Source organism: Gorilla gorilla, chromosome 17 (genome assembly GCF_029281585.2).
Source record: "Gorilla gorilla gorilla isolate KB3781 chromosome 17, NHGRI_mGorGor1-v2.1_pri, whole genome shotgun sequence".
Classification (NCBI taxonomy): Eukaryota; Metazoa; Chordata; class Mammalia; order Primates; family Hominidae; genus Gorilla; species Gorilla gorilla.
The window spans coordinates 99706822-99727835 of record NC_073241.2 but is presented as its reverse complement, the minus strand read 5'-3'; the positions used below and the strand labels follow the sequence as shown (position 1 = coordinate 99727835).

The 21014-nt window shown below is 43.3% G+C and overlaps 1 long non-coding RNA gene across 1 annotated transcript; it reads left to right on the top strand.

Annotated features, from left to right (window-relative positions):
* The first annotated feature begins 10924 nt into the window (after window positions 1-10924).
* LOC115931465 (uncharacterized) lies at window positions 10925-15369 on the top strand. Its single transcript, XR_004067952.2, has 3 exons — window positions 10925-11043; window positions 12171-12396; window positions 13066-15369. It is a non-coding gene; the product is annotated as an uncharacterized lncRNA (long non-coding RNA).
* The last annotated feature ends 5645 nt before the right edge of the window (window positions 15370-21014 follow it).

Here is a 21014-nt window from a genome sequence, read left to right as displayed (position 1 = left end):
CACACCGTGGGCTCAGGGGCCTAGGAAAGACCACCATCCTGCCCAAAGGCCTCCTCAGTCTTTTGGTAGCAAAGACAAAAAGAGACTATTTTCTATTTAAATACCATATCTCATCAATACTAGGATTCACCTTTGACATAGTTTGTGATATGGTTAAACTTTGCGTTCCCACCCAAATCTCATCTTGAATGGTAATCCCCGTAATCCCCACATGTCAAAGGAGAGACCAGGTGGAGGTAACTGAAACATGGGGGTGGTTTCTCCCATGCTGTTCTCATGATAGTGAGTGAGCTCTCACGAGATCTGACGGTTTTATAAGAAGCTCTTCCCTTTTCACTCGGCACTTCTTCCTGCCGACTTGTGAAGAAGGTGCCTTGCTTCCCTTTTACCTTCCGCCATGATTGTAAGTTTCCTGAGGCCTCCCCAGCCATGCTGGACTGTGAGTCAATTAAACCCCTTTTCTTTATAAATTACCCAGTCTCGGGCAATTCTTCATAGCAGTGTGAGAACAGACTAATACAGTTTGGATACTTGTCTCCCCAAATCTCATGTTGAAATGTCATCCCCATTGTTGGAGGTGGGGCCTGGTGGGAGGTGACTGGATCATGGGGGTGGATGGATTTCCCATGAATGGTTTAGCACTATCCTGTTGGTGCTGTCCTCACGGTAATGAGTAGGTTCTCATCAGATCGGGTTGTTTAAATATGTGGCACCTCTCCCCCACCCTCTCTCACTCCTGCTCTTGCCATGTGAGGTGCCTACTCCCCCATGTGGTGTGCCTGATCCCCCTTTGCCTTCTGCTATGATTGGAAGCTTCCTGAGGCTCTGACCAGAAGTAGATACCGGTGCTATGTTTCCTGTACAGCCTGCAGGAGTGTGAGCCAATTAAACCTCTTTTCTTTATAAATTACTCAGTCTCAGGATTTTTTCTTTTCTTTTCTTTTCTTTTTTTTTTTTTTGAGATGGAGTCTCACTCTGTCACCAGGCTGGAGTGCAGTGGCACGAACTCGGCTCACTGCAACCTCTGCCTCCCGGGTTCAAGCTATTCGCCTGCCTCAGCCTCCTGAGTAGTTGGGACTATAGGAATGCACCACCATGCCCAGCTAATTTTTGTATTTTTAGTATAGACGGGGTTACACCATGTTGGCCAGGATGGTCTCGATCTCTTGACCTTGTGATCTGCCTGCCTCGGCCTCCCAAAGTGCTGGGATTACAGGCGTGAGCCACTGCACCCAGCCTCAGGTATTTCTTTACAGCAATGCAAGAACAGCCTAATACAACCCTCTTTTCTGTCTCCTTTTTTTTTTTCTTTTGAGGGAGGGCCTCACACTGTCACCCAGGCTGGAGTGCAAGTGGTGCAATCTCAGCTCACTGCAACCTCTGCCTCCCGGGCTCAAGCGATTCTCCCACCTCAGCCTCCCAAGTAGCTGGGACAACAAGTGTGCATCACCATGTCTGGCTAATTTTTGTACTTTCTGTAGAGTGAGTATTTCACCACATTGCCCAGGCTGGTCTCAAACTCCTGGGCAAAGCAGTCCACCTGCCTCAGCTCAGTGCCACAAAGTGCTGTGATTAAGGCACGCACCACTGTGCCTGGCTTTGTTTTTATTTTTAATTGAAATTACAATGCATCTTATGTTCATAATGCCTTGCAAGTATAATTGAAAACATTTTTTCCTTCTTAGTGATACGTATAATTACAATGTGTTTTACAATGGAGACTTCTCAGGGTCAGTGAGTTAGCATAGAATGCATCCCTAAGCTAAGCACTGGACTGTTTTCAATATCAGGAAACATAAATCCCTTGCCCTGCAGCACAAAGAAAATGGTCACCCATTTTTTAAAATATCAACCCACTAATCAAAATGTGGGTGTTTTTTCTCAGAATTTACTCTGTGCTAAGCAGTGGGCAAGAATCCTTAAAAGGTTACAAAAGAAATGGAAGATGGAGCCTCTACCCTCAAAAAAACCCACATAAGAGGTAAAACTAACGTGAAAAGTCATATGACATATGACATACTTAGGGACCTAACTGTGGCAGCAACTACACAGGGAGATACGATCGATTACATCCACATTGTGTGTTTTCGTTTTGCTTTGTTTCTTATTTTGTTTTTGTTTTTAGTATAGTCTCATCATCAAGCTTAGTTCATTAAACTCATTAAAAGCTTATGTAAAAATACTTTCAGGCAGAGTGCGGTGGCTCAAGCCTGTAATCCCAGCACTTTGGGAGGCCAAGGTGGGTGGATTACCTGAGGTCAGGAGTTCAAGACCAGCCTGACCAACATGGAGAAACTCCATCTCTATTAAAAATACAAAAAATTAGCCAGGCATGGTGGTGCATGCCTGTAATCCCAGCTACTCAGAAGCTGAGGCAGGAGAATCGCTTGAACCTGAGAGAAGGAGGTTGCGGTGAGCCAAGATCACGCCATTGCACTCCAGCCTGGGCAACAAGAGCGAAACTCTGTCTCAAAAAACAAACAAATACATACATATATACATATATATATATTTTTTTTTAATGAAGTAACAGTGTAGTGACTAAGTTAGCATGAAGTAACTTAGTGTAGTGACTTGACCTGTGTCCCCTGATAAGATGTTGACGTCCTAACCCCTGTGCCAGTGAATGTGACCCTATCTAGAAATAGGGTCTTTGCAGATGTAATCAAGATGAGGTCATCCTGGTTAGGGTGGGCCTTAAATCCAATGACTGACATCTTCAGAAGAGAAAAAAAAGGGAGAATTGGATGCAGAGATATGGAGGAGGCATGAAGAAGATGGCCCTGTGAAGACGGAGGCAGAGATCAGTGTGATGAAGCTACAGGCCAGGAACACCAGGAATCGCCAGGATTCACCAGAAGCTACAGAAGGCAAAGAAAGCTTCTTCCCTGGAGGCTATAGAGGGAGCATGCCCCCACCAATGCCTTCATTTCACATTTCTGGACTCCATAATGGTGAGACAATACATTTCTGTTGTATTAAGCCACCAAGCTGATGGAACTTTGTTATGGCATTAGGTCTGAGAATGGCCCCTAGAGATAACCCACGTGAGACTGATTAAAATTAAATAAAGTGTTTTTGAAAGAAAACACTTAACCTCAAAAATAAATTTTTAAAACCTAAGGGACATGACTCAACTCTTAGAAATATCCAAATAGCAGAAAAAAACCGTGAAAATCACACACAAAAAAATGAAAAATTCATGTAGATGTGAATTTATCCAAAGTAGGAAAAACAAATTGTGCAAAAAATAAAAAAAATTTAAACAATAAATAAAAAAAACAGGGTGGTACCAAAAAAGAGCTCTTCCTCACCTAAACTGAAGTACACATTAAGTCAGCAAAAAAAAAAATTTGCAACTATAGCAAACTACATTAAAAACTAATGCAGTCTTTTTTTTTTTTTTTGAGACGGAGTCTTGCTCTGTCGCCCAGGCTGGAGTGCAGTGGGGCGATCTCAGCTCACTGCAAGCTCCGCCTCCCGGGTTCACACCATTCTCCTGCCTCAGCCTCTGGAGTAGCTGGGACTACAGGCGCCCACCACCACGCCCGGCTAATTTTTTGTATTTTCAGTAGAGACGGAGTTTCACCATGTTAGCCAGGATGGTCTCCATCTCCTGACCTCGTGATCCGCCCACCTCGGCCTCCCAAAGTGCTGGGATTACAGGCGTGAGTCACCGCGCCCGGCCAAAACTAATGCAGTCTTATTAAAATTATATAAAGCTATATAATGAAACTATAGTTTTGCTAAACAATAGAGAATTGCTAACAGAAATTTACTGAGTATCTGCTACTTCTTTCTGGAATGTAGAAATGGAAGAGTATATACTCAATTTTTTAAAAAGGAAGAAAGAGGCTGGGCGCCGTGGCTCACACCTGTAATCCCAGCACTTTGGGAGGCCGAGGCGGGTGGATCATGAGGTCAGGAGGTCGAGACCACCCTGGCTAGAACATGAAACCCCGTCTCTACTAGAAAAAAAAAAAAAATGGAAAAAATTAGCCGGGAGTGGTGGCGGGCGCCTGTAGTCCCAGCTACTCGGGAGGCTGAGGCAGGAGAATGGCATGAACCCGGGAGGCAGAGCTTGCAGTGAGCCGAGATGTGCCACTGCACTCCAGCCTGGGTGACAGAGCAAGACTCCATCTCAAAAAAAAAAAAAAAAAAAAGAAGAAAGAATTTTAAAGTAATACTGTGTGCTAAAGTACAGAGAGAGCAATATTCTAACGTGCAGGTGCGTGCAAAAACAATGCAGAATATTGGGCTAGTGCTAAAGAGAGACAGACAAGTGACTGTAGCAGTGTCTGACAGACCTCTTACCTTATTATTATAAATACATAACAATATTTTTCCAATAAATCACAAAAATGGCTGGGCCAGCTGCAGTGACTTACGCCTATAATCCGAGCATTTTGGAAGGCCAAGGCAGGAGGACTGCTTGAGGCAGGATTTTGAGACTGGACTGGGCAACATAGTGAGACTCTGTCTCTACAGAAAAAAAAAAAAAGGTATAAAGTGCCAAGATACAATTCACGGAAAAAAAATTTTAACCATTAGATTCATTTTTTTCTAAAAGCAAAACCTCTGATAAATACTTGACATGCCTTAAGAAATACCGTGAAGATAATTCATCAATCAAATGTTTGAAAACATAGTAAAGCCATCATCAATCTGGAATTAATTCTGAGTGACTCAGAACAAGCTGGGACTAGGAACATGGTGGAATACTAAGATGAACGTGAAAATGTCATATCAGAATATCACAGTTCAAACTAGAGCTACTTAAGTCTTTATGTCTCCCTAGACCATATCAGCATGGACATTCATGGAGGCACAGGAATAATAAAATTCAGCTGTCCCCACCTCTGTCTCCTGCCCTTGACATTACTAGGATTACTAGGTTCTTTCTTTTTTCAAGCTGTTCCGTGGGTTGATTCACTTGTAAACCCAAACATCCATGACTTCATTTCATGTTTGGCGGTTAAATGTGTTGTTAAACATTTGCCGATAATTTTTAGCTGTCCAAATTCTAGAATTACATGCGCAACATTTGGCTCTGAAACTCCTGCTTGGCACCTTAAATCACCACCAAAAACAAGTCAGCCAGTTCACATATTATGGCTTCTGGGCAACGAAAAGATAGACAGGTAGAATCTGGAGGATGTCCAGCCTAGGACGTCTTAATTTCAAAAAGGTATTTAACACGGTAATGCATTAAGGTGCACTTAAAGCCACATGGACAAATCCACTCAGTTAGTGTTAATCAGCCAGAGAAGTGAGCCAGAATTCTGTACTCAAGCCCATCCCGCTCAGAATTTCAGTTAATGACTTAGATGAAGATTTACAGGATGATTATGTCAAATTTGCAAAGGAAGCAAAAATCAAGGCCTGGCGCAGTGGTTCACGCCTGTAATCCTAGCACTTTGAGACCAAGGCGGGTGGATTACCTGAGGTCAAGAGTTCGAGACCAGCCTGACCAACATAGTGAAACCCCATCTCTACTAAAAATACAAAATTAGCTGGGTGTGGTGGCACATACTTTTAATTCCAGCTACTTGGGAGGCTGAGGCAGGAGAATCTCTTGAACCCAAGAGGCAGAGGTTGCAAGGCTGAAGTGAGCCGAGATCGCACCATTGCAGTCCAGCCTAGGCAACATGAGTGAAACTCAATCTCAAAAAAAAAAAAAAAAAAAAAGCCAGGCGCGGTGGGTCACACCTGCAATCCCAGCACTTCGGGAGGCTGAGACAGGCAGATCACATGAGGTCGGGAATTCAAGACCAGCCTGGCCAACATGGTAAAACCCTGTCTCTATTAAAAATACAAAAATTAGCCAGGCATGATGGTGGGTGCCTGTAATCCCAGCTACTCAGGCGGCTAAGGCGGGAGAATCGCTTGAACCTGGGAGGTGGAGGTTGCAGTGAGCCGAGATCATGCCATTGCACTCCAGCCTGGGTGACAGAGCAAGACTCCATCTCAAAGAAAAAAAAAAAGAGAGAGAAGTATAGAGGAAGGCACCCGAACCAACTATACCTGGAGAGAAGAAACTGAGGGACAAAAACTAGCAATAGAAATGCATTATTATTAATATTTAGCAGCAATAGTAGTGATAAGAATAGTAAATATTAGTAATTAAAATAGGAATAAAGGTAAAGTAGAAAATTTAAGGTAAAAATATTCAATTGCATAAAGACAAAACTTGAAGAAAACTAGAAACTTACTTTTTTTTAATGTAGGTTTAAAATTAACTACATATTACTCAGGAATGAAAAACCCCATAGTATCTTCTCACTGATATGTGGGAGCTAAGCTATGAGGACACAAAGGCATAAGAAAGATACAATGGGCCGGGCACGGTGGCTCATGCCAGTAATCCCAGCACTTTGGGAGGCCAAGGTGGGTGGATCACCTGAGGTCGGGAGTTCGAGACCAACATGACCAACATGGAGAGACCCCATCTCTACTAAAAATACAAAATTAGCTGGGCGTGGGTGGCACATGCCTGTAATCCCAGCTACTAGGGAGGCTGAGGCAGGAGAATCACTTGAACTCGGGAGCTGGAGGTTGCGGTGAGCCAAGATCGCGCCATTGCACTCCAGCCTGGGCAACAAGAGTGAAATTCTGTCTCAAAAAAAAAAAAAAAATGATACAATGGACTTTGGGGACTTGGCGGGAAGAGTGGGAGGGAGGCAAGGGATAAAAGACAACAAATACGATGCAGTATACACTGCTCGGGTGATGGGTGCACCAGGATCTCACAAATCACCACTAAAGAATTTACTCATGTCACCAAATGCCACCTGTACCCCAATAATTTATGGAAAAAAAAATCTACCTTTAGCTTAATGTGAAGACTCCTCAGAAAACAGCAGAATAATGGGAAGCTCTAATTTTTATATTAAATAAAAATATGTGCTATTCATTTTGCTATTTAAAAAATTAACTACCTATTTAATATGTACCATCTCCATGTCATACGTAGTTTTTTTCGAAGTAAGAGTTTTAGGATATATTCATAGAAGTATAGTTTATTTATTGGCTGGGTGCGGTGGCTCATGCCTATAATCCCAGCACTTTGGGAGGCCGAGGTGGGCGGCTCATGAGGTCAAGAGTTCGAGACGAGCCTGACCAACATGGCGAAACCCCGTCTCTCCTAAAAATACAAAAATAAGCCGGGTATGGTGGTGGGTGCCTGTAATCCCAGCTACTCATAAGGCTGAGGCAGGAGAATTGCTTGAACCCAGGAGGCGGAGGTTGCAGTGAGCCAAGATCGCACCATTGCACTTCAGCCTGGGTGACAGATTGAGACTCTATCTCAAAAAAAAAAAAAAAAAAAAAAGAAGAAGTATGGTATATTTGTTAAAGGTAGTATACAGTCATTATATTCAGTATTCTTCAGAACGTGTTTTCTGTTGTAATCACCTGCTAAGGAAGAACACTACCAAACTGTAGTGTCTCTAGAAGTGCATCGACAGCATTGAAAAACACAGATTTACAGCCAACAGATACCCTGAAGATCATAATTCCAGGATAAACAAATTGAGACTATTGAGATCCTATAAGACTGAAGTAATACTACCTGTATTTATTGGGGTTTGTTGCTAAAAAGGAATACGTGGGACTGGGTAATTTATTAAAAAAGAGGTTTATTTGGCTCATGGTTCTTCACACTGTACAAGAAATGTGGTGCCGGCATTTGCTTCTGGTGAGGCCTCAGGAAGCTTCCAAACATGGCAGCAGGCAATGGGGGAGCATGTATGTCACATGGTGAGAGAGGAGCCAAAGAGAGATGCCAGGCTCTTTTAAACCACCAGCTCTCCCGTGAACTAAGAGTAAGAACTCACTTATTACCAGGGGGAAGACACCAAGCCATTTGTGAGGGACCCACCCCTCTAACCAAACATTTCCCACCAGGCCCCACCTCCAACACTGGGGATGACATTTTAACACGAGCTTTTGAGGGGACGAACATTCAAGCTATATAATCACCATTATACACAAGCTTACCTGGAACCCAATATACTGACTGGGTCACATAAAGAATATGTATAGGAATTAAGATTGTTCACCCTAAAAAAGGGAGACCTAATGGTGGGGTGCTGAAAGTAGAAAGGCTGTTAAATGAATAGAGGAAAGATTTCAGACCAGCAGGGCAGACAGTAAGAACTTTACACTGGTAAGGATTGTTGACAATGAGAGTGATAAATCTTTCAATGAGGGGAGACTGAGGTCACCAGGAGTGTCCAGAGAATAAATGATCACTACGGGGAATGCTGCAAATGTCCTCACAACACTCAGTAGAAAAGTGGATGCAATCAAATTGCCAAATTCTGAATTTCACAAAACCCTGGGGACTGACCTGAAGTCACCAGCATTTTATGTTTGCACACTAAGTACATTTACAAAATGAATCACAAAATGATATACAATTATCACCATTTCACTAAATATAGATATTTTAGCACCAAAACTTCAGCTCAGAATAATGGACTGTCCTCTAAATTGTCCTCCGAATAGAAATAATTTGATTTGATTGTTGTCATCCAACCATAAATCGGTAAAAATCTGTTCACTGTGGCAGACACTCTTCTACAGTGTGACATGAACTCTCCTCCCATAGAGTGGCAGGGTCTGTGTTCTTTGCGTTCAGCCTGAATAGACCTTTATGACTGCCTTTACCAATAAAGCATGGCTCAATGGAGGCTCTATGACTTCTGAGTCTAGATCATTAAAAAAAAAAAAAAAGATTTGGTAAACACTAGGCTTGATGACCTCTCATTCCTCCAAGCCCAAAAGGCCATAATTCACTCACAGATCGCCTATTGCAGATCTGAAATGGTGGTTCTGGTGTTCACAAATCCCTCAAAGATTTGACGACATTAATCAGCCCTCCTGATTGATTCCTGTGATGATCAATCCATTGAGATACTTTTGGCTGTAAATACAGCTAGCCCTCCATATTCATGGGTTCTGCATCCACAGATTCAAACAACCACAGATCAAAAATATTTGGGAAAGAAAATGCATGGTTGTGACAGTACTGAACATGTACAGACTTTTTTTCCTTAATCATTATTCTGTAACAATACAGTATAACAACTATTTACATAGCAATTGTATTAGGCATTGTAAATAATCTAAAGATGATTTAAAGTATACAGAAGGATGTGTGTACGTTATATGCAAATACTGCACCATTTTATACCAGGGACTTGAGCATCTGTGGATTTTGGAATCCGAGGGAGGTCCTGAAACCAATCCCCTGTGGATACTGACAGACAAATAAATATAAAATAAATCCTAATTAAAAATAACTTTGGCCGGGTGTGGTGGCTCACACCTATAATCCCAGCACTTTGGGAGGCTGAGGTGAGCAGATCACCTGAGGTCAGGAGTTCAAGACCAGCCTGACCAACATGGAGAAACCCCGTCTCTACTAAAAATACAAAATTAGCCGGGCATGGTGGTGTATGCCTGTAATCTCAGGTACTTGGGAGGCTGAGGCAGGAGAATCCTTGAACCAGGGAGGCAGAGGTTGCGGTGAGCCGAGATCGCACCATTGCACTCCAGCCTGGGCAACAAGAGTGAAACTTTGTCTCAAAAAATAATAATAATAATAATGATAATAATAAAATAACTTTAAGTGAATTGTATTATCTCACCTAACAAAAAGTCCTATTATATGACATAAAAATAGGTGGGGTAGTGGGTTGCAGAATGGTTTTATTAAACAAATCCACAGCAACTTCAAGGACTCAGATTCTCTCCACCATTCTGTTGGGTCATTACCAGCTGTGTTTATTTTTTGGCCCAAAGACTCCTCCTATCTCTCAACTCCCCCAGAACTGCCATGAGCCTGTTCCCCAGAGAGAATGTGATCATTATCATTACAGCTGACTTAAACTCACCAGGACTTATGCTTGGGGGAAATAGGATCACTGTCCCTGAGAACCTGGCCATGGATAGGAAAAAAGGCCCTGATCACATTGGGGTTCTAGTACAAAAGAACTTCCTTGAAGGCAAGGAAGAAGAAAAGAAGGGCAATGGCTTCTCCACAGTCGAAAAGAATTCCCTTAAGTTTAAGGATTACTTCTCATTCAGTATGGCACGGTGAAAAGTGCTCCTCTCAAGGGGTCGGACAGAACTGTGTTCAAAACCCAAATCAAGCTGGGCGCAGTGGTTCATGCCTGTAATCCCACCACTTCGGGAGGCTGAGGCAGGAAGATCCTTTGAGCCCAGAAGTTCGAGAGCAGCCCAGGCAATATAGTGAAACCCCATGTCCGCAAAAAATAAAAAATTGCCGGGTGTGGTAATCCACATCTCTAGTCCCAGCTATGCGAGAGGTTGAGGCAGGAGGATCACTTGAGCCTGGGAAGCTGAGGTATTGAAACCACCTTTGCAAAATTATGACTGAGACACTGAGACACTGAAAGAGATCTAACTTAACTGACTCCATCTTGCTTCTAACCTCCAAGCTGTCCTTGTTCATTCCTGGGTGTAGGCTGAACTAACTTTGGGAGAAATTTAGTTTATAGTTTAAACAAAGACGATAACAGCCCTTTCCTAAAGCAGACCTCCTTCTTGTGTGGGGACGAGATTGTAAGACTAACATTAGCCACAAGATTAGAAATTATGGTTTCGAAGCCATGCAGCTGGAGGCTACAAGATTCTGACCCTCCCTAAACTGCTCCTAAGATCAGTGCTTGAGATATTTTGCAGATCCTGCACTTGACGGATCAGCTGGCACCACCCAGATCAATAAACTGGCTCATCTGATCTTGTGCCCCTCTGCCCCACCCAGGAACCGACTCAGCGCAAGAAGACAGCTCCGACTCCCTGTGATTTCATCTCTGACCAATCAGCACTCCTGGCTCACCGGCTTTCCCCCATCCACCAAGTTATCCTTAAAAACTCTGCTCCCGAATGCTCAGGGAGACTGATCTGAGTAATAATAAAACTCCAGTCTTCTGCACAGCCAGCTCTGCATGAATTACTCTTTCTCTATTGCAATTCCCGTCTTGATGAATCAGCTCTGTCTAGGCAGAGGGCAAGGTGAGCCGCTTTGGTGGTTACAGTTGCAGTGAGCCATGATTGTACCACTGCATTCCAGCCTGGGCAACAGAGTGAGACCTTGTCTTGAAAAAAAAATAAAAAATCCCAAATCAGCCACTTAATGAAAAGGCTCATTCTCCTCACATGCAAAGCAGGGATAACAATAACCACTTCCCATGTGCACATCAGGACTCACTGAGGAGCCAGGGTTACCGGCATCCACTGCCTGCTGATTATGCTGGGGTGTTGCCTGCAGGGAAGTGCTTTACATGCATCGGCCCAGAGACTCCCCACATCACGCAGGAGGTAGGCTCTTTGTTCTTTTTTTTTTTTTTTTTTTTTTTTTTGAGACAGAGTCTCACTCTGTTACCAGGCTGGAGGCTGGAGTGCAGTGGCAGGATCTCAGCTCACTGCAAGCTCCGCCCCCCCCCCCCCCCCCCCCCCGGGTTCAAGCGATTCTCCTGCCTCAGCCTCCCGAGTAGCTGGGATTACAGGTGCCTGCCACCATGCCCAGCTAATTTTTTTATTTTTAGTAGAGACGGGGTTTCACCATGTTGGCCAGGATGGTCTTGATCTCCTCACCTTGTGATCCACCCACCTCGGCCTCCCAAAGTGCTGGGATTACAGGCATGAGCCACAGCACTCCGACTGGTGCTTTGTTAGTTTCATACTGCAGATAGTAATCCGAGGTTTGGAGAAGTAATACAAGGCTTGCTGAAGGTCACACAGAGCAAGGACAGAATTCATTCTGACTCCAGAGCCCATGCAATGTCCAGGAGCCCCCACCGTGCCACCTTTTGAATGCTCATCTGTCTGCACTGCATGCAATGCACTGCCCTGGCCATCTAGGCTTGAGGTATCTAAACCATGAGAGAGAGACTGAAAGAGAAATGGCAGCACATCGTCAAGGAGTAAATTCCATTTTAAAACACTGACTGTGTGTGACAGCAAGGTTGGACAGCTCCATGGGGACACAGAGGGCCTCAGACACACGCCTGCCCTCCTAGATCTTCGTTTAATTCTATGAGTGGCCATGGACAGATGGCATAAACAATTTTATATCTAAAAACTTCAAAGCTAATATTGTCTGAGATTCATATTGTGAATATATATCCTCATTTTTACAGAGAAATCCTGAGGCTCAAAGACACTGAATGACCTGCTGCTTCACACACAGGTGGTCAGTGTTGCCAAAGCCCAGGACGAGCAGTCCAGGCAGCTGTCACATTTTCAACATGTGGAAAGCCTCGCCAAAGCATGAGCTCTGCTGTCTCCCTTCCATGCAGCGAGGCCACACGAGGCGGACGCAGATTTGTTCCAGCAGCTTCACCAGGGAATAAACAGCAGGCATAGGTACAAATAAATAAACCTCAGGCTTGAGATCCTCTCTTTATCCAAAGTCAAAATCCAATTCTTTTCTTTCCTTTCTTCCCTGGGGCCATCTTGGTGTCACCCATCTGCCTGGGCCAGAGGCCTGTACTTGTTCCTGCATTGCCAGGCCATTTGGTGACACGAGGAGCTGATGCCCCTTTCCCTCCTGTTGTATTTTTTTTTTTTTTTTTTTTTGAGACAGAGTCTCATTCTGTCGCCCAGGCTGGAGTGCAGTGGCACGATCTTGGCTCACTGCAACCTCCACCTCCCAGGCTCAAACAATTTTCCTGCCTCAGCCTCCCGAGTATCTGGGATTACAGGCGTGCACCATCACTGCCGGCTAATTTTGTATTCTTAATAGAGATGTGGTTTCACCATGTGGGCCAGGCTGGTCTGGAACTCCTGAACTCAAACCATCCACCCGCCGCCTCGGCCTCTCAAAATGCTGGGATTACAGGCGTGAGCCACCGCGCCTGGCCTCTCCTGTTGTACCTTGCTAACCCCAGTTGCTGCTAAGCTAGCCTGTCTGTTTCTTCACTGTTTTCTTTACTTATGTCTGCTCTTCTAAACGTAGACAAACTTTTATATTTTATTTTCCTCCCCAGTTGTAAATAGCAGAATCTGGACAAGAACTCAACATTTCTATTTCAGATTACACACTCTTTCCATATTACTATGAAGTTTCAAGATATTTTATGCGGCTTTTGTAAGAAACATAATCCTACTAACATTGACTGAGTACCAGGCCCTCTGCTAGGAGGCAGGGAAACTGCATACAGCAACTCCAGCACCATCCAGCCTCGAGGGCAAGGCAGACTCGTAAGTGGGTGATCATAACAGCGAGTGCTAAATGATACATTGGGAAAATCACAGAATACTGTCGCAACACCCAGGGTGTGCTCTCACCCATCTTGAGAATGAGGAAGAGTTAACCCAGAACAAAGAAAGGGTAGTTGATGTTTAGTGTTTGGGCAGATATATTCCAAGCAAAGGGAATATTATTGGTAAAAGAAGAAAGGGGATTGAGAGCCCAGAGTCTTCGGAGAGCTGTAAATATTCAGTCTGACGGGGGTGTCAAGGCACAGAAGCGAAGTTTGGAGTTTATGCTACCGACAATGGGAATCTCTAAAAGGAGTTCAGAAAGATCTGAAAATAGACTCAAAGATTTCTTCAACAAAAGGAGATGGGTGTCTGCAAATGACGAAGATGTGGTCCCTGACTCCAAAGAGCTCATCACCTACTGGGAGAGACAGATATGTAAACAAATCATTACAGAACAATTTGTTTCATTCTAAATGTAGCACACAAAAAGAGCTGGGGACAGTGAAGAGGAAGCCGTCAGCACTGCCTGCGGAGAAGAAAGGAAGGCTTTGTGTAGGTGACAACTGAGCAAGATGACAGATGAGTGGGCGGAAACCAGTCCTAGCAGAAGGGGTGGACCCTTGGGGCGGGACCAGGAAGGGCACCTCCAATTCATTACCCAAGATTAAATGAATGGAACATTCGCCGTACTCTTTAAATCTCAAGAATTTCTTTTCTTTCTTTCTTTCTTTTTTGAGACGGAATTTTGCTCTTGTCGCCCAGGCTGGAGTGCAATGGCGCAATCTCGGCTCACCGCAACCTCCGCCTCCTGGGTTCAAGCTATTCTTCTGCCTCAGTCTCCCAAGTAGCTGGGATTGCAGGCATGAGCCACCACGCCCAGCTAATTTTGTATTTTTAGTAGAGATGAGGTTTCTCCATGTTGGTCAGGCTGGTCTCAAACTCCTGAACTCAGGTGATCCGCCCGCCTCGGCCTCCCAAAGTGCTGGGATTACAGGTGTGAACCACCATGCCCGACCTAAATTTCAAGAATTTCTATTGCAACTCCTTTGCCTCAGGAATCTGTCCCCTTCCTAGTAGAGATAGTGAATGTTAAACTGTAACCTACATATCTCTTCTCAAGGATTTTAAATGTTTGTTTGTACAGAGAACACTCCATCTGGTATATCCCAGAAACAAAAGGAGCTTTTCAGTAAGATTTTCAGTGCACGGAAGCCATGTTCATTTCTAGAGACTGCATTCTCAGAAGCTTTTCGCCCTAAGCACAAAATCAGAGGCAAGTAGGAGGAGTGGGGCTGCACCTGAGTGCAGCATTGCTGTACCCATCCTGTTTCCCAGACGAGCAGATTCAAAAATCAAGTGTCTTATTCACTGGGGTTAGAAAGAGTCTATTTTTTTCCTTTGGCAGCATCAAACATCAGAAATAATTCCACTGAAAAGAATATTATACCTAATGTGTTCTACTTAAAGTCCAACAAATACATTAAGAGCAGAAAATTGTAGGATACAAGATTCTCAGATTTTCAGTAATACAGCTCAATATCAGTACACAAGGTGAGGCCTTATGGACTGAAGGGTTGTGTCCACCCAAAATTCATATGTTGAAGCCCTAACCCCCCACTGCGATGGTATGAGGAGGTGAAGCCCCTGGAAGATGATTAGGTCATGAGAGAGAAGCCCTTGTCAATGGGACTAGTGACCTTGCCAAAGGGACCCTAAAGAGCTTGTATGCCCTCCTTCCTCTTGTGAGTGCACAACTGGCTGGCAAGCCAGAAGAGGACCCTTATCAGAACCTGACATTGCTGCACCCCGATCTCAGAATTCCAGCCTCCAAAATCAGAGAAATATATTTCTATTGTTTATAAACCACCCTGGGGTACTTTGTTATAGCAGCCAAAACTGACTAAGATGAGAGGCCAAAAAAGGTGCTTTCCCTATTAACAGCACCACTCTGCCTGTGCTTACAAAGAACTGTGGTTGAAATGGATTCAGCTTTACAACATCTGCAGAAGGCTAAGTTATGTGCGGCAGTAGTGGTGGAAATGTTGAACTAGGAACTGTATTAAGGGGTTGAAAATAAAGGGATGAGCCATAATTTATTCAGGAAAATGCAAATAGAAGTAGTGGAAATAGCAATATTCATGAAAAGATAATATGGCATTTAATTTAAAACGTCAGAGAGTGACTCGGTAATGATAAAAAAAAAAGCCATGAAAAAAATATTATAGTGATGAACCTTTAGGTACTAAATAGCAGAGTGGTAAATATATATGACAAAAACTCTGGTCTGGCCTGGTGGCTCACGCCTGTAATCCTAACATTTTGGGAGGCCGAGGTGGGTGGATCACTTGAGGCCAGGAGTTCGAGACCAGCCTGGCCAATATGGTGAAACCCCATCTCTACTAAAAATACAAAAATTAGCCAGGCGTGGTGGCACATGCCTGTAATCCCAGCTACTTGGGAGGTTGAGGTGGGAGAATCGCTTGAATCTGGGAGGCGGAGGTTGCAGTAAACTGAGATCATGCCACTGCACTCCAGCCTGGGCAACAGAGTGAAACCGTGTCTCAAAAAAAAAAAAAAAAACAACTCTGAGAATACACAGATAATTTAGTGTAACTGTGATCACTGCAGACTGGTAGTTCTTACTTCGAGCAATTTTGTCCTCCTATGAGACATTGGCAACAACTGGAGACATTTTTGGTCCTCACAAATTGGACAGGGTGGAGGAAGGTGCTACTGGCAGCTGGTGAGTAGAAGCCAGGGATGCTGCCAAACACCTGAAATGCCAGGACAGCCCCACAACAGAGAGATACATGGTGCAAAATGCCAACAGTGCCAAGACTGAGAAGCCCTGGTCTACAGTATTGTATTATATACTTCTCTCAAACTGACAGGTCAAGTAGACTCTCTATATATATTTGTCTCTGTGTGTGTGTGTGTGTGTGTGTGTGTGTATACATCTATATATGTTTGAATATGTGTGTGTGTGTGTGTATATATATATATATATATATATATATATATATATATATATATGAAGCTGGACTTAGTATACAGAGATAACTTTCACCCTGCCCAAAATATCATTATAATATGTAGATGTATATAAACATCTATACACACGTGCACATAAATATATATTCAAATATGTATGAAGCCGGACTTGGTATACAAAGATAACTTTCTATTCTACAAAATATATGTATTCTCTCATGTTTAAAACCTTTATGATTATATTTAAGCTTGATAGCATGTTTTAACTTAACATTTATTGTAAATCAAACACAACTGTATACTGATCAGCATAAATTGGCTAAAAGTTTTTTATTTCTTGAACATTACCAAATTTGATCTTTTTAAAAAGTAAGATAAAATGCCGATCTGAACTTTTAAAGGAGGAAACCTGATGAGATATAGGTTCCCATTTCTCAAGACCTGGCATTGTGGAATCTGTCAGAAGTTAAGAACTGGTGCAGGGATGATGGAATCTATCAGGAGTTAGCCAAGTTCTCATAGAAGCAGACGGAAAAGGGGAAATTCAAAGGGTGTAAGCTTAGCCGGGCATGGTGGCAGGCGCCTGTAATCCCAGCTACTTTGGAGGCTGAGGCAGGATAATTGCTTGAACCCGAGAGGCGGAGGTTGCAGTGAGTCAACACCGTGCCATTGCACTCCAGCCTGGGCAAAAAGAGTGAAACTCCGTTTCAAAAAAAAAAAGGGTGTGAGCCCTGGTCACACACGGATGCTGTGGGACAGAGACAGTCATTTAACTTAGAGACCATCCTACTTCTTAAACACTATCTGTTATCTGTTCTCTCCAGAATCGGGCTGACAGGGACTACAACAGCTGTTCCCTGGATAAGGTGCCATTAACCTTTACATTCAGCTAAACACTTCCAAAGAGCACTGATGCCCAGACGTACATGCACTCAGGGAGCAGTGGGGGTTGGAGAATGAAGGCGTGGATTGCTATGGACATCTTATTGCTGTGGCCTGAATGTCTGAATGTTTAGTTCTTCCCATACTGAAATCCTAACCCCCCAAGGTGATGGTATTACGAGGTGGGCCTTTGGGAGGTAATTAGGTCATGGGGGTGAAGCCTTTGTGAATGGGCTTAGTGCCCTTATTATAACAGAGCCCACGGAGAGCTCCTTGCTAGCACCACATGAGGTTATAATGAGAAGGCACCGTCTATGAAACAGGAAGCAGGCCCTCACCAGGCGCCAGATCTGCCTTGATCTTGGACTTCCCAGCTTCCAGCAATGTGAAAAAAAGTTTTTGTTGTTGTAAGCCTTCCAGTTCATGGTACTTTGTTACAGCAGCCTAGTAAACTAACAGACGTGGTGAAATCAATTCACCTCCAAGCTGACCTGGCTTGGTGCTTCCTAATCATGAATGGGATCTCTGGTTTTCTCCAGTCGAATTCGAGGCTATTCTCACTTAGAAGCATTTCATCACGTATCTTCCAGGCTATAACTTAATTGATAGGTATAGATGTATTTCCACTAACAAAACTGCTAACCTTGTGGAAGGAAAATGCTAGAGTCACCTTAAGCCTCATGCTTTTATCAGACAGACACATTAATCTGGGTCTGTGTACAAAAATTGCTTCCCACACACTCTCTGGAGTCTCAGAGGACCAGGGAAGGAATCTGGCAGGAGACAAGCAAAAGGCGATACACAGTCCACAAAGTGGCACAGGGGTTCTTCCGGCTCTGAGGCCTGTTGACATCACATTCATCATCCCTACATGCCAGGGCTCTGGCGGGCTATGGAGAATCCTCTGCAAGAGGGAGGATGTTTGCACAAATAACTTTCCTTTTGAACTCTTTCGACATTAGGACCTTATGCCAGGCTGCCTCATTTACCAAACACTGAAAAGATCAGGACTGAAGCCGTAGAAGGGGCTTCACTGGGAAGATGTGTCAGCCACACCGTGCAGCTATGTTGCAGTGTAGTTGCATGAGCTGTACCAGATACCAAGTATGGAAGTTAAAAAAATTAATAAATAAAAATAAATGAACAAATCAAAAGGAGTAGGTGTGGTGGGGAGGGAGGAAGAGCAAGCACATGGACCATGCACTTTGGGAAGAGAAAATAGAAGAGGAATTAGTTTTCTTTTATCAAGGAAATCTAAATGACATGTTCAAGACGGTAGCAACCAATCTAAGTGTTTCCATTCTCCAAACACACAGATGGACCCTGGAGTGAGAGGGTGGAGACAGCAGTAAGTGTGTTTTTCTGTCTCGTTGGAAATGTTTTTCCCGTTGATCTAGCAACACTGTTACATCAGTACAAATGCCCACAACCTTAGGAGAGTTAGGTTCAGGCCCAAAGTCCATTTTCTTGGTTAATCATTATCCAGGACTGTTTAAACCAGGCCATTAAAGCCATAACGTAACATGCAGCCACCTATATGCTTGGATATCTGTGTAGTCTGAAGTGCCGTTTCCTTTGCATTTCCTTAAATATCGAATTCATTTGCCTTTAGAGAATGAATTGATATTTTTAAGCCTATTTGATTGTTGGATTTTTTACTTAAAAACAGTCTTTATTAAAATAGTTTTATTAAAAAACATAGTGGCAAAATTTCAAATTATTTCAAAACGTTTCATGCTCTACTTCTCTGTTCCCAGCTCTGCTCTAGTCACCTCAAAGAGATTCAGTTTGACTTCACATTTTTTGTAGGCAGATGTATCCACCAGCTGACACTGGATAAAAGAGCCCTTTCAGTTACTGTCCCTCTGGGCCAAATGGTAAAGTCAGCAGTCCCATGAACTGGTCACCTCCCTAGTGAAGCGGCTACGTTGCCTGGGGTCTATACCCTGAGGTTCGTCGTTGCACGACAGGAAAATTTAGGACATGGACACACACAAGGAGTTTAGGAGCAAATGTTTAATAGGCAGAAGAGAAAGAAAAACAGATCTCTCCATAGACAAGGGGGTCTCCCAGTGGAAAGGACCAGTCAGGTTTGAGGAAGCTGTGTCTGATTTACATAAGGTTCACAGATTGGTTTGATCAGGTAAGACGTTTAGATAGCGTGTGGGGAAGGCTGGTCGCGCCACGCTAATTTTATTATGCAAATGGGCTTTCCAGTTGATGGGTGCCATCTTATCTGGTCTTTACTGCACATGTGACTGACAAAGGGAAGGTAGGATGGCGCCGCCATCTCGAACATGTCTACTCCCTAGTTCCTGCAGGCATTCACTTGCCTGTCCCTCTGGGCCAAAGGGTAAAGTCAGCAGTCCCATGAACTGGTCACCTCCCCAGTGAAGCGGCTACGTTGTCTGGGGTCTATACCCTGAGCTCGACTTTATAGGCTGCTCTTTATTAAAAAATGATCTGGGGCTGCTTTTCATGAAAAAGAAAACAAAGCCTTACTGAGGACTCCCATACCTTTGTTATCTGCCTAAGTGATTTCTTTTTAACTCCTGTATCATTAGCAAGGAAAATGTCAGCAAAGAGGAAACAGGAATACACAGCAGAGTGACAATTTGCACTAAGATGAGAGCAAAGTTTAACCAAATGGAAAAGCCAAATCATTGGTTACAACTTTACAGTGGAGATTACAAGTTCTTTTCATTTATCCAATTAACCAAGTGCCAAGAGGGTGTTCATAAAATTACGTTGAATTATTCTGAAGGGTACGGAGTTGTACTCTCTGGTACAACTTTTCTAGATGCCTAGGTTTACAACCAATTTAGACTAAAACTAATTTTTTTTTTTTACTTGCACTTTACTTAATTCAGCACCTAAATAGGATGTACATTTGCTACTTAAGAAATATCAGAGGTCAGACGCCGTGGCTCACACCTGTAATCCCAGCACTTTGGGAGGCCAAGGTGGGCAGATCACTTGAGGTCAGGAGTTTGAGACCAGCCTGACCAACATGGCGGAACCCCATCTCTACTAAAAATACGAAAAAAAATTAGCCAGGCGTGGTGGCGGGCGCCTGTAGTCCCAGCTACTCGGGAGGCTGAGGCAGGAGAATGGCATGAACCCGGGAGGCGAAGCTTGCAGTGAGCCGAGATCGCACCACTGCACTCCAGCCTGGGCGACAGAGCGAGACTCCGTCTCAAAAAAAAAAAAAAAAAAAAAGCAAAAAGCTAATCACTTAAAACTTTTTTTTTTTTTTTAATCATTGCCTCTGACCCCTGGAGAATTCCACTGTAAATTAATATCTCCTTTTTACTTTTTCTGTTTTCAAGCAGAAAAAAAAGAAAATGTAAGACCAACTTATTGTTTTTATTAGTTTGATATATGAACCCTGAATATGTACAATTATAGATTATTTATAAATGTTTAAAAGAGAATAAAAATTACCCTTATAGCCCAAGCATAACAATGTTTTTATTTTCCATGTTTTCCCATCTTCTTGTCCATGGTTAGTTTCAAGAGTCATATAAATCCAAGTTTATATTCTTTTTTTCATTTGAAATCATAACAAATATTTTCACAAATATCCACAGATATAATTTCTACTTCTTGTATAATGGTGACTTATTTCTCTACTAGATATTTTGTTTACTCCTGAGGTTTTGGTATTGCACATGGGGCTGTAATTATTATATCTTTATGCTTACAGAACAGAAATATTTTGTTGCGTTTGCTGTTGTTTTTTCGAGATGGAGTCTTGTCTTGCTGTCACCCAGGCTGGAGTGCAGTGGCATGATCTTGGCTCAGTGCAACCTCTGCCTCCCAGGTTCAAGCGATTCTCCTGCCTCAGCCTCCCTAATAGCTGGAATTACAGGCACGTGCCACCACACCGAGCTGATTTTTGTAAT